Source organism: Anser brachyrhynchus (assembly GCF_964034855.1).
Source record: "Anser brachyrhynchus genome assembly, chromosome: 2".
Classification (NCBI taxonomy): Eukaryota; Metazoa; Chordata; class Aves; order Anseriformes; family Anatidae; genus Anser; species Anser brachyrhynchus.
This window is the reverse complement of record NC_137695.1, coordinates 93,561,574-93,572,436: the sequence shown is the minus strand read 5'-3', so window position 1 is coordinate 93,572,436 and position 10,863 is coordinate 93,561,574. Positions and strand designations below refer to the sequence as shown.

At 43.9% G+C, this 10,863-nt stretch overlaps 1 long non-coding RNA gene across 1 annotated transcript; it reads right to left on the bottom strand.

Annotated features, from left to right (window-relative positions):
- Positions 1-7,903: 7,903 nt before the first annotated feature.
- LOC308191079 lies at positions 7,904-9,349 on the bottom strand. Its single transcript, XR_013947688.1, has 3 exons — positions 9,277-9,349; positions 8,741-8,837; positions 7,904-8,306 (listed from the first exon to the last, which is right to left on the bottom strand). It is a non-coding gene; the product is annotated as an uncharacterized lncRNA (long non-coding RNA).
- Between the last annotated feature and the right edge of the window lie 1,514 nt (positions 9,350-10,863).

Below are 10,863 nucleotides of genomic sequence, written 5' to 3'. Positions count from 1 at the left end.
AACGAGCCTGAGATAGTGTATTTGGTACTGGGACTTGCAATGTTACGTTAGCTAGGTGGTCGGCTTGGGCATTCCCCTCTGTAAGGAAATCTGGTAAGGTGGTATGACTCCTAATATGAATTAAATAAATTAATAAATTAATAAATTTAACTCCCCTTGTCCTTATGGGGGACTTCAACTTGCCAGACGTTAACTGGGAGTGCCACACGGCTGACACGAGCAAGTCCAGGAGGTTCATGAAGCACCTAGATGATAACTTCTTGGTGCAGGTGCTAACGGAGCCAACTAGGAAAGGTGCCCTCCTAGACCTGTTGCTAGAAAACAGAGAGGGTCTGGTGGGAGATGTGGTGATTGGTGGCCGCCTTGGTCATAGCGACCATGAAGTGGTTGAGTTCAAAATTTACGGTGACAGAAGGAAAAGTGCCACCAAAACCTCATCCCTAGATATGGGGAAAGCGGACTTCAGGCTGCTCAGGGAACTAGTCAGCAAGGTCCCCTGGGAAACTGCTCTTGAAGGCCTCGATGTCCACCAGTGCTGGTCATTCTTTAAGCGATGCCTCCTAGAAGCACAAGATCAGGCAATTCCTAAATATCACAAGTCAGGCAGGCGGGGCAGGAGGCCGGCGTGGCTGACCAGGAACATTCTAATGGAGATTAGGCGGAAACAGAGAGTGTTTCGCTACTGGAAGGAGGGCCAGGTGTCATGGAAAGAATACAGGGATGCTGTTCGTGTTTGTAGGGAGAAAATTCGTGTGGCCAAAGCACACCTAGAGTTGAAGCTGGCTGTGTCTGTGAGAGAAAATAAAAAGGGCTTTTTCAGATATGTGAATGGAAAAAGGAGAACTAAAGAATACATAGGGCCGCTCCTTCATAGGGAAGGTCTCCTCACAGACAATGACATAGGCAAAGCAGAGACACTTAACGCCTTCTTTGCCTCTGTCTTCAATGCCGATGATGGGCTTCGGGACCCAGGGTGCCCTGAGCTGGAGGACCGGGATGGTGGGGATGACAAACTCCTAACCGACCCTGAACGTGTGCGGGATTTGCTACTCCACCTGGATCCCTACAAGTCCATGGGTCCGGACGGGATTCATCCCCGGGTGCTGAAAGAGCTGGTGGACGTCATCGCGGAACCTCTCTCAATTATTTTTCAACGATCCTGGGAATTTGGAGAGGTCCTGGTAGACTGGAAGCTGGCAAATGTTGTGCCGATTTACAAGAAGGGTCAGAAAGAAGACCCTAGCAATTACAGGCCTGTCAGTCTCACGTCAGTGCCTGGTAAAATCATGGAGAAGATGGTTCTCGAACTTGTTGAGGCGCACCTGGGGGACAAAGCAGTCATTGGTCCCAGCCAGCATGGGTTTGTGAAGGGTAGGTCCTGCCTAACTAACCTGATTTCCTTTTATGATAAGATCACCCGTATGATGGACCAAGGGAAACCAGCTGATGTGATTTTTTTGGACTTCAGCAAGGCTTTTGACACGGTTTCCCATAGGATCCTACTGGACAAAATGTCCAGCATACAGCTAAATAAAAACATCATACAATGGGTGAGCAATTGGCTAACGGGCAGGGCCCAAAGGGTTATGGTAAATGGGGCTGCGTCAGGCTGGCGGGCGGTCACCAGTGGGGTCCCTCAAGGCTCCATTTTAGGGCCGGTACTTTTCAATATTTTTATAAACGATCTGGATGTAGGAATAGAAGGTATTTTGAGCAAGTTTGCTGATGACACCAAACTTGGAGGAGTTGTGGACTCGAATGAGGGTGGAAAGGCCTTGCAGAGGGATCTGGATAGGTTGGAGAGCTGGGTGATCACCAACCGCATGAAGTTCAATAAGAGCAAGTGCCGGGTCCTGCACCTGGGACGGGGAAACCCTGGCTGCACGTACAGACTGGGCGATGAGACGCTGGAGAGCAGCCTAGAAGAGAGGGATCTGGGGGTCGTGGTAGACAGCAAGTTGAATATGAGCCAGCAGTGTGCCCTGGCAGCCAGGAGGGCCAACCGTGTCCTGGGGTGCATCAAGCATGGCATCGCTAGTCGGTCAAGGGAGGTGATTGTCCCGCTTTACTCTGCGCTGGTGCGGCCTCACCTCGAGTACTGTGTGCAGTTCTGGGCACCACAGTATAAAAAGGACATGAAACTGTTGGAGAGTGTACAGAGGAGGGCTACGAAGATGGTGAAAGGCCTGGAGGGGAAGACGTACGAGGAGCGGCTGAGGTCACTTGGCCTGTTCAGCCTGGAGAAGAGGCGGCTGAGGGGAGACCTCATCACAGTCTACAACTTCCTCGTAAGGGGGTGTCAAGAGGCAGGAGACCTTTTCTCCATTAACACCAGTGACAGGACCCGCGGGAACGGGGTTAAGCTGAGGCAGGGGAAATTTAGGCTCGACATCAGGAGGGGGTTCTTCACAGAGAGGGTGGTTGCACACTGGAACAGGCTCCCCAGGGAAGTGGTCACTGCACCGAGCCTGTCTGAATTTAAGAAGAGATTGGACTGTGCACTTAGTCACATGGTCTGAACTTTTGGGTAGACCTGTGCGGTATCAAGAGTTGGACTTGATGATCCTTAAGGGTCCCTTCCAACTCAGGATATTCTATGATTCTATGATTCTATGATAATTATGCAGTATGGATAGGTACGTTGCTCAACAAGGAATAGCAATTCCTTGAATTTTGCAAACAGTGCTTCATTCTGAATGTGCCTGATTTGAGATCGTTCAATTTGTTGTACCACTTCCACTGCATATTGTGAATCTGACACAATATTCACTGGGACCTGATGCCATTGTTTAAATGCCAATATTATTGCATGCAATTCTACTATTTGTGGGGAGCCTTGAATGTTTCCCATTATGTGATTCCACTGGCCCCCTTGTTCCCATGTAACTACTGCTTTTCCCGTTCGCCCCGACCCATCAGTGAATACAGTTTGTCCTTGGACAGGGTGCCATCTATATAGGGGTTTAACCTCGAGTTGTACATTATTATAAAAGGTGAACAATTTGTGAGAAGGGATATGTATATCTAATTGACCATCAAAGCCCGAAAGGGCTGCTTGCAGCTCAATGCTATTCTGGAGGCACCAGTCGAGGTAGCCCTTTTTTCATCTGCTGTAATAAAAATGATAAGAAAATCTGTTTAATATGCAACAAATTCAGTTTAGATGATCAAGCTGGGGATTGGTCTGCTTGAGAACGATACAGAATCTGTGTTAGATATTTTAAAGAAAAAGTTAAGTAAGTCTGGGTTGTTGTGATATCGTTGACGCTGTCTGAAGAAAGTTATTGACCAGGAAGTTTCTTAAGTTTTTCACGGGTGTCTTAATTCTCAGATTGCATTGCTTTGCCAGAGAAATGAACTTTAGGAAGAAAAGAAAAACCAAGGGAAGTGAGAGCAGGAAGGCTTATACCGTGTCGAAAAACTGAATATCCCGGGATAAATGCTTAGTTCTACAGATGAAATGAAGTTTCCGTGCAGGGAAGTTGTTTGCCTGAATTTTCTGTAAGAGTTTCCCAGTGACTGAGGAAATTAATGGGAAAGGACTCACTTGAGAATGCACTTTGTTCTTACAGGTCCCATTTCAAGACATACTATGATACGTCCAGAGGTACATCTGTTTCATCCTCATTTGGTTTACTTTGCTGTGAGTCTGACCAATGGAGACACAGGACAGCCATGCACAGTAGTCCTCCCAGGTAAGAAAGCGTTCTCCTTCCAACAGGGATGTTAGAGTGAGCTCTGTAGGGAGACAGGGAACAAGATAAAGGGTGGCGATTCCTAGGTCTTAGCTAGCACAATTGTGTCTTAGAAAATGAAGTAGAATATTCTGAGATCGACAAGCAATTAATTGAAGATGTAAACGGAAAGTGTTACCTACAGGTTTAACACAAATCACTGGGACGTTTGGGAAGAAGATTGGGAGAAGACGGTAAAAACCTGCAATAAAAGGTTTGCGTGGAAATTGCAACAAGGGACAGTGACTAATAAGGAATAGAAATGATAAAAAAAGGGGGATAGGAAATCAAGGAAATGGGCAATACCCGGAACAAAGACGTTTTAAAGAAAAGCCCCCTTGGGTGCATACTGCCACATTGGAAGGATACTGTCGGAACTGGGGGCACAGAAAGCAAGAGGACTCTCCTGAAGTACTGCAGTCCAGTATAGTGGCCACTATACAAGCTTGAGGATGGAGCTAAATGGCCACTTTATGGAGCAATCGGCTGTAACACTATCCTGCAATTAGTGTTGCTTTTGAGGAGAGAAGGCAAATGGGATGAAATGTTGTATACTGATATGTTGCTTCAGCATCCTGGAGGGAAAAAGGTATGGAATTAAGTTGGCCCCTGACTGAGCCTTTGGTGAAAGTACAGGCTGGAGAAAGATCAAAAGAAGCGTTAAAAGGGTTATTGAAGGTACTAAAGGTGTGGCATGTAGCATTTGACAGAGCTGTTTGAAGCGGCATGAGCAGGGAAAGAGGATACCAAAATCGCAGGCGTGAGTCCTCTGGGGCCTCTGGTAAATACCAAACTCTGGTTAAACTGGGAATTGAGAATCTGTTCCAACAAGGTCCAAAAGAAACCCCTTTGGAATTTTTGGACCGGCTTTGAAATGCAATGAAGAAAAAAAAATACACCAATTTGGACCTGGCTTCGGAAGACAAACAGAGGCAATTGGCTAGCCTCTTTCTAGGACAATCGGCCCCTGGCATCAGAAGGAAATTATCTTAGGTTGCAGGATAAAATTGCAACAGTCGGAGCAGGAATGACGGGGACCTGGGGCATCTATGCGAGCAGATCCCCTGGTTGAAAGAAAGCTAGGGAATGAAGAGAGAGGCATGGATTTTAGGTTGGATATGGGAGCTTCTTTCTCTGTGTTAATCCAAAAATTGATTCTGGAAAAGCACTAGGTCTGTAAATGTAGTAGGAGCGACTGGCCAAAAGGAAAAGGCATTTTTTTGCAATGCTGGAAACTGGAATTGGGGAAAAATGATGGGAATACATCAGTTTTTATACTTACCCAGTTTGCTAAGGCCCTTCTTAGGAAGGGACTTGCTGGAAAAATTGAATGCAAAAAGTTCTTTTGACCAAGGGAAAACGGAAATAAAAGTAACACATTAAACTCTGAAGTCTATCTATCCCTGGCAAGCCCAGAGAAAGCTCCAGATAGGACTCCCTGCATGGATGTAATTATGAACCAAGTGTGTCTGGGAGTTTGGGCTACAGGAATACCTGGGGGAGCAAAGAATGTAGTACCTGTAAAAAAAATGGATTTAAAGGAAAATGCTCCCAAGGTATGCTAAAAGCAATACCCACTAAAGGTGAAAGATAGAAGGGGAATGGCAGGAATAATCAATAACTTTCTTGATTATGGACTAATCTACTAAGAGTAGAACGTGAGTCACAATATAACACTCCGTTGAACACTGGTTCACGGTACTGGATTTAAAGGATGCCTTTTTCTGCCTGCCTGTGGCACCTGAAAGCCAGAAACTCTTTGCCATTGAATAAGAAAATCCTAACAGAGGACGAAAAACTCAGCTTACTTGCACTGTGTTACCACAGGGGTTCAGAAATTGCCCCACCATATTCAGAAACCAACTAGCCTGTAATCTTGAAGCTTGGAAAACCCCTTCAGGGAAAGGGGACACTTGCAATACGTAAATGACCTGTTGATAGCTACTCAAGAAGAAAAGGAATGTGTAGAATGGACTGTTAGTTTAAATTTTATTTTATTTTTTTTGCTTTAATACTGAGAACCCAGCCTCTTTCCTTAGTAACAGAGTTTATTGCATCAAGACCATGGACACGGTATACTCCAGCCGACCACCCCTAGAAGAAGCAGAGGACTGGTGTACAGACGGCAGCACCTTCGTCCGCCAGGGATATGCGGTACCTCACAGGATATGCGGTAGCAAACGTCAGCCCAAACGGCTGAAATCATCGCCTTGGTGAGAGGTCTTGAGCTGGCAAAAGGGAAAAGAATTAACATTTGGACAGATTAGAAATATGCCTTTGGTGTGGGGCACGCACATGGGGCAATTTGGAAGGAGAGAGAACTCTTATCCTCAATTAAACATGCAGAAGAGCTAAAGTTGCCATTTTGCACTGTAAAGGACATCAAACAGGGGATACTGACATTGAAAGAGGAAATAGATTGGCTGACGCAGAAGCCAAAGGGGCAGCAGAATGGGCATCTGAGAGTCAAATTTTGGCTCTAGTACCAGGAACAGAAAACCAGGCATTAACAAAAGTCTTAGAAAATGAAGTAGAAGATTCTGAGATCGATAAGCAATTAATTGAAGATGTAAACGGAAAGTGTTACCTACAGGTTTAACAGAAATAACTGATGGGAGAATTGTGATACCGTATGATATCGGGGGGTAATTGGAGAACATAAGAAAGCATGCTGGGGAGCTGAAATAGTATAACAGTTTTTAAGTAGGAAATGGATAGGACCTACTTTGTATACCGTTGTTAGACAGGCATAAAAGTAAACCTCAGACAGGAATCAAACCCCAAAGAGGAACAACAGGGAAGGGAAATGTTCCTGGGAAACAGTGGCAACTTGATTTCTTTCAAACTCCCAAGAAAAGGGGGGTTTAGATGCCTACTGGTACTACGAGACACCTTTTCCAGATGGCCAGGAGCATTTCCATGTAGAACTAACAAAGCCAGAGAAGCGTCCAAAGTACTGTTGAATGAAATTATACCGAGATTTGGTGTACCCTCAGTAATGTCATCTGACAGGGGACCACACTTCACTGCAGAACTGACCCAACAAGCCAGCAAAGTGCTGGGGCTTGATGGGCAATACCACACTCCATACATAGGCCACAGGCAAGTGGCCAAGTGAAAAACCATGAACCATTTGATAAAACAACAGATTGGTAAAATCTCTCAAGAAACCAATATGTATTGGTAAAACTAAGCCCCTTTTGAGATATTGTGTGGCAGGCCTTACCAAATGCCCTACGAAGGAGAAGATCTAACACAAGTAGGAAACCAATATTTCAACAACATATTACAGCTTTGGGCAAGCAACTAGAACAAATCAATAAGAACGTTTTAGGCACTAGACCTTTTATTTGCCTCCCAAGGGGAAGTATGCACTTTAATAAATAGTAGTTGCTGTATGTATGTAAATGAGGCAGGACGAATTGAGACTGCTCTCTCTATATATATATATATGTATATATATATGTATTTGGAAAAGACCAAGATCCTACATAAGGTAGTTCAAGATGACACCTCCTGGGGTTTTTGAGAATTATGCAACAAAACGACCTCTTGGTTACCCAACTTTTCTTGGCTTAAGCAATTGTTTAGAGGAATATTGCACTAGTATATGCTCCTTGGGAAGCCGGTTAAACTCTCTTCAAACACTGGACTACCCGTAAATTGATTGCTTCCTCTAACTGGCACTTATGCTATAGCTGGATCCTCTAAATCCCATTTTACTGCTTCTGCGTACTAAGTAGGTGACAGAAACTTTCATAGCCGGAGAGCAGAGAAGAAGGAGTTGTAGTTCTGTATAAAGAAAATGTTTGGAAGGTTTGAAGAGGTTTCCCCTGCTCAGCTGCCATCCCTATGTTAATCAGTTACCTGATCTTTTGCATTACAGCAAAAGTCTTGATTCACTTATTAAGGAAGGTTATTTCTGAAAATACTCAGCCACCTCTGTGCTTGCCAAACCTTTAATGGCACTGTGCAATATGCAGATTGCAGTGATAAATCAGGTTGCGGAATGAATGGCAACATAAATATTTGGCTCCAGAGACAAAATGTCATTTATTTGGCCATTTTATTTATGGTAGCACTCCCCGCCCCTCCCATTCCCTCCCCCTCCCATTCCCTCCCCTCCCCTCCCCTCAATTCCCCTCCCTCCCTTTCCCTTCATTCCCTCCCCTTCCCTCCCCTTCCCTCCCCTCTTGTCCTTTTCTCTTCTCCCCTCTTCTCCTCCTCCTTCTTTCGTTCACAAGCTTGAATGCAGAAGGGGGAGAAGCGTAACTTCAAATCGCTTCGGTTGTTCTCGTAGCTTATATCACTGGCTGATTCGTGGGAATCCATCCGCAGTAATCAGAAGCGTTCCAGCTGCTGTGTTACCAGTCAAGCAACAGTCTCATACTGGGAATCACTGACTTCTTTCTGTGGCTTGGACAAGTGACTTTCAATTCCACCCTGGCTTGAACACGTCCTCTTGCTATGTCCCCACCTGCATTGCAGTTCTGCTTAGAAGCAGAAGCACGGTTTTGAAGTAGTTCCACTACTTCCATTTTCAATGATTTAGTTTGGCTAGCCAAGTGGTTTCTGTAAATAGAACACAATCAAGAGATTTTGGTTAGAAACAACTAACTGAGTGCTTCCTTTCCACATGGGCAATGAATGTTTACCCTTTCCTAATGGAGACTACAGTGTAAGAGATAATGACAGATCATTCAGAGAGCTTGGAAATATTCCTCGGGGATGCTTAGTCCAGAGGACCAGAGTAAATCTGGCTAAAGTACACCGTGGATTCACTCTGAATTACTTCCTAATTAAATATATATGCAGATAGAGTTAAAAGAATTAAAAAGAATTAAATAAAAAAGAATTAAAAAGAATTAAATATATATGCAGATAGAGAGAGAGAGAGAGAGAGAGAGAGAGAGAGAAACCTAACAAATTGCTATGCAGGTTAGCTTCTTGCTCTCTTTTCTAAAAGTTATAGTGAATACAGCATCTGGGTGTGTTACAAACATTACCCTCAGTCCACCACAGGTACACACGAGAGGTCAGTCTGCAGGTTCCGGAGGCACAGAAACTGCTCTGGCTTGATGTGAAGAGCCAAGACATAAGTTGCTGTCAGAGAAAAGATGCTGTCAAAGTGTGTCACTAGATGCTAGAGCATCTCTACCACCATCTCTACTGCATCTATATGCATCTCTACTAGAGCATCTCTACTTATCCAGTCTGGGTGATCTTACGAGCATTCTGAAGACCCAGAGGAGGGTCTCTTTGTCATTTCTGCTTTTATAGCCAGTGAAAATTCTTATAATTTTACACAGAGGGGACGAAAAACACTAAGTGTACTTCCAATCTTCACAACTTCTAAGCAAGTGGAGATGAGGTTGTGGAATAACCAAATAAACTGTTGATCTAGAAGCAGCCTAAAGATTGTCTGAAACCAGGGCCTTGCATTCTCCATTTTTATAGCAGTACTTGCCTTCAAGTGCACCATCATTATTTTATTACCTTTCTACCACTACAGAAATGCACCTGATTCTTTCACAAAACTTACGGGTGGTCATTGGAAATATTCATCAGCATTCATCTCGGTTCTCTTTTGGCCTGTGAAGCTTCTAAGATCAGAGATGAAGATCAGCTATAATATGGAGTTTTGGATCCTGCAAAGGAAAAGAAGAATCATACTGAAAACTCTTTTCAACCTCACTTGCAATCATCAAAGAAAAGAATACCAAAAGAATACCGCTTTATCATGGTAAGCATAAATTTGAGCCTAGGTCTCCTATAACTGAAGCGAGGTTAAACAGGTTCCAAACAAGGCTAAGGAGCACACCCATAATCATTTCCATAAAACTGTGTTTTCAAAAAAATGGCTTAAAGATTTAGATTTTCTTACAAGTGAAGAATGAAAAAAAAAAAGAAAGAAAGAAAAGAAAATTACCAGGACATACAGTTCTCCTCTAGCTTGCTTTGCTTCACTCAGAATCTGAGTCTTGAGTCACAGTCAGGGAGCAGCATTGTACAGAAATGCCAAAGCCTCCCCAGACTTGTTGTATCTTCATCAAGAAGGGCTTTGATACTGCTGCCTCCTCAGCAACATCAGCAATTTACTAGGAAAGTTGGTGTCCACCAGGTCAAATAGGAATAGGAAATCCCTCTTGCCACAACTTCACACTCACACCAGAGTTGGCAGGACAGACCGATGGGCAGAGAAGTATCTATAAGAGTGTTAGAAAACAGACTTGAGAACACATTTCCATCAACCCAGGAAAAATTACTTGCTCATCCCTTCAAACTGAACTCTAAGTAGAAGTAGGTGATGCCAAGCTGCATTCCTGACATCTATGCTGCTGTCCTGAATTTTAATGTGACGGGGTACTTTTAAGTCTCTTGTTTATGCTTTAGCACTATGGGAGGACCACAGCACACTCTGATTTGTCTACCCTTATTTGTTGATCGTGTGTAGGAAAAAGAGAACGCGCAGAGGCCCTCACCCATACGTTGGATCTGTCACTCTGTGCAGCTCCATCACTGAGCAAAGTACCAAACTTCATGCTTGTGTAAGGACTTTACACAAACGACAGAATACTAAAGTGAAGCCTTCACAATAAAACCACATTTTTTTCCTCAGCCAAGCATAAAAACACTTACAGAAGGGCATGGGCCCTCTCTATGCACCTCAAGGTGGGGTCCACAAATCCTCACGTGGTTTCATCACGTCCAGCACACTTCTCTGTCCCTCCTAGCTAAACTTGTACAGCGGCAGCTGTTCCCAAATTGCCATGGTGACATAATTCCATTCTGTTTATGAGGGCATCACAGTAGGCCCCTTGCAACGACAACAGAAAATTCTCTGTTGCTAATGCATAAGTCTCAGAAACAATTAGAGAAATACCACTATACCCAAATTGACTTTAATTAGATTAGTTCAAAAATTATTCTCTGCTGCCATACATCTGTGGAAGGTGTGTGATAAATCTTTTCCTTAAGAAAGGATTACAGACAAAAAGAGCTTGATTCTGATACGTTCCCCTTACTTTTAGAGCTGTTGACCTTTTATTTCCATGTAAGAAAAAAGAAGCTGAAATCAACAGTTCTCTTCCTCCGAGTTGGGAATACGAAATAACCCCAATTATCCAGG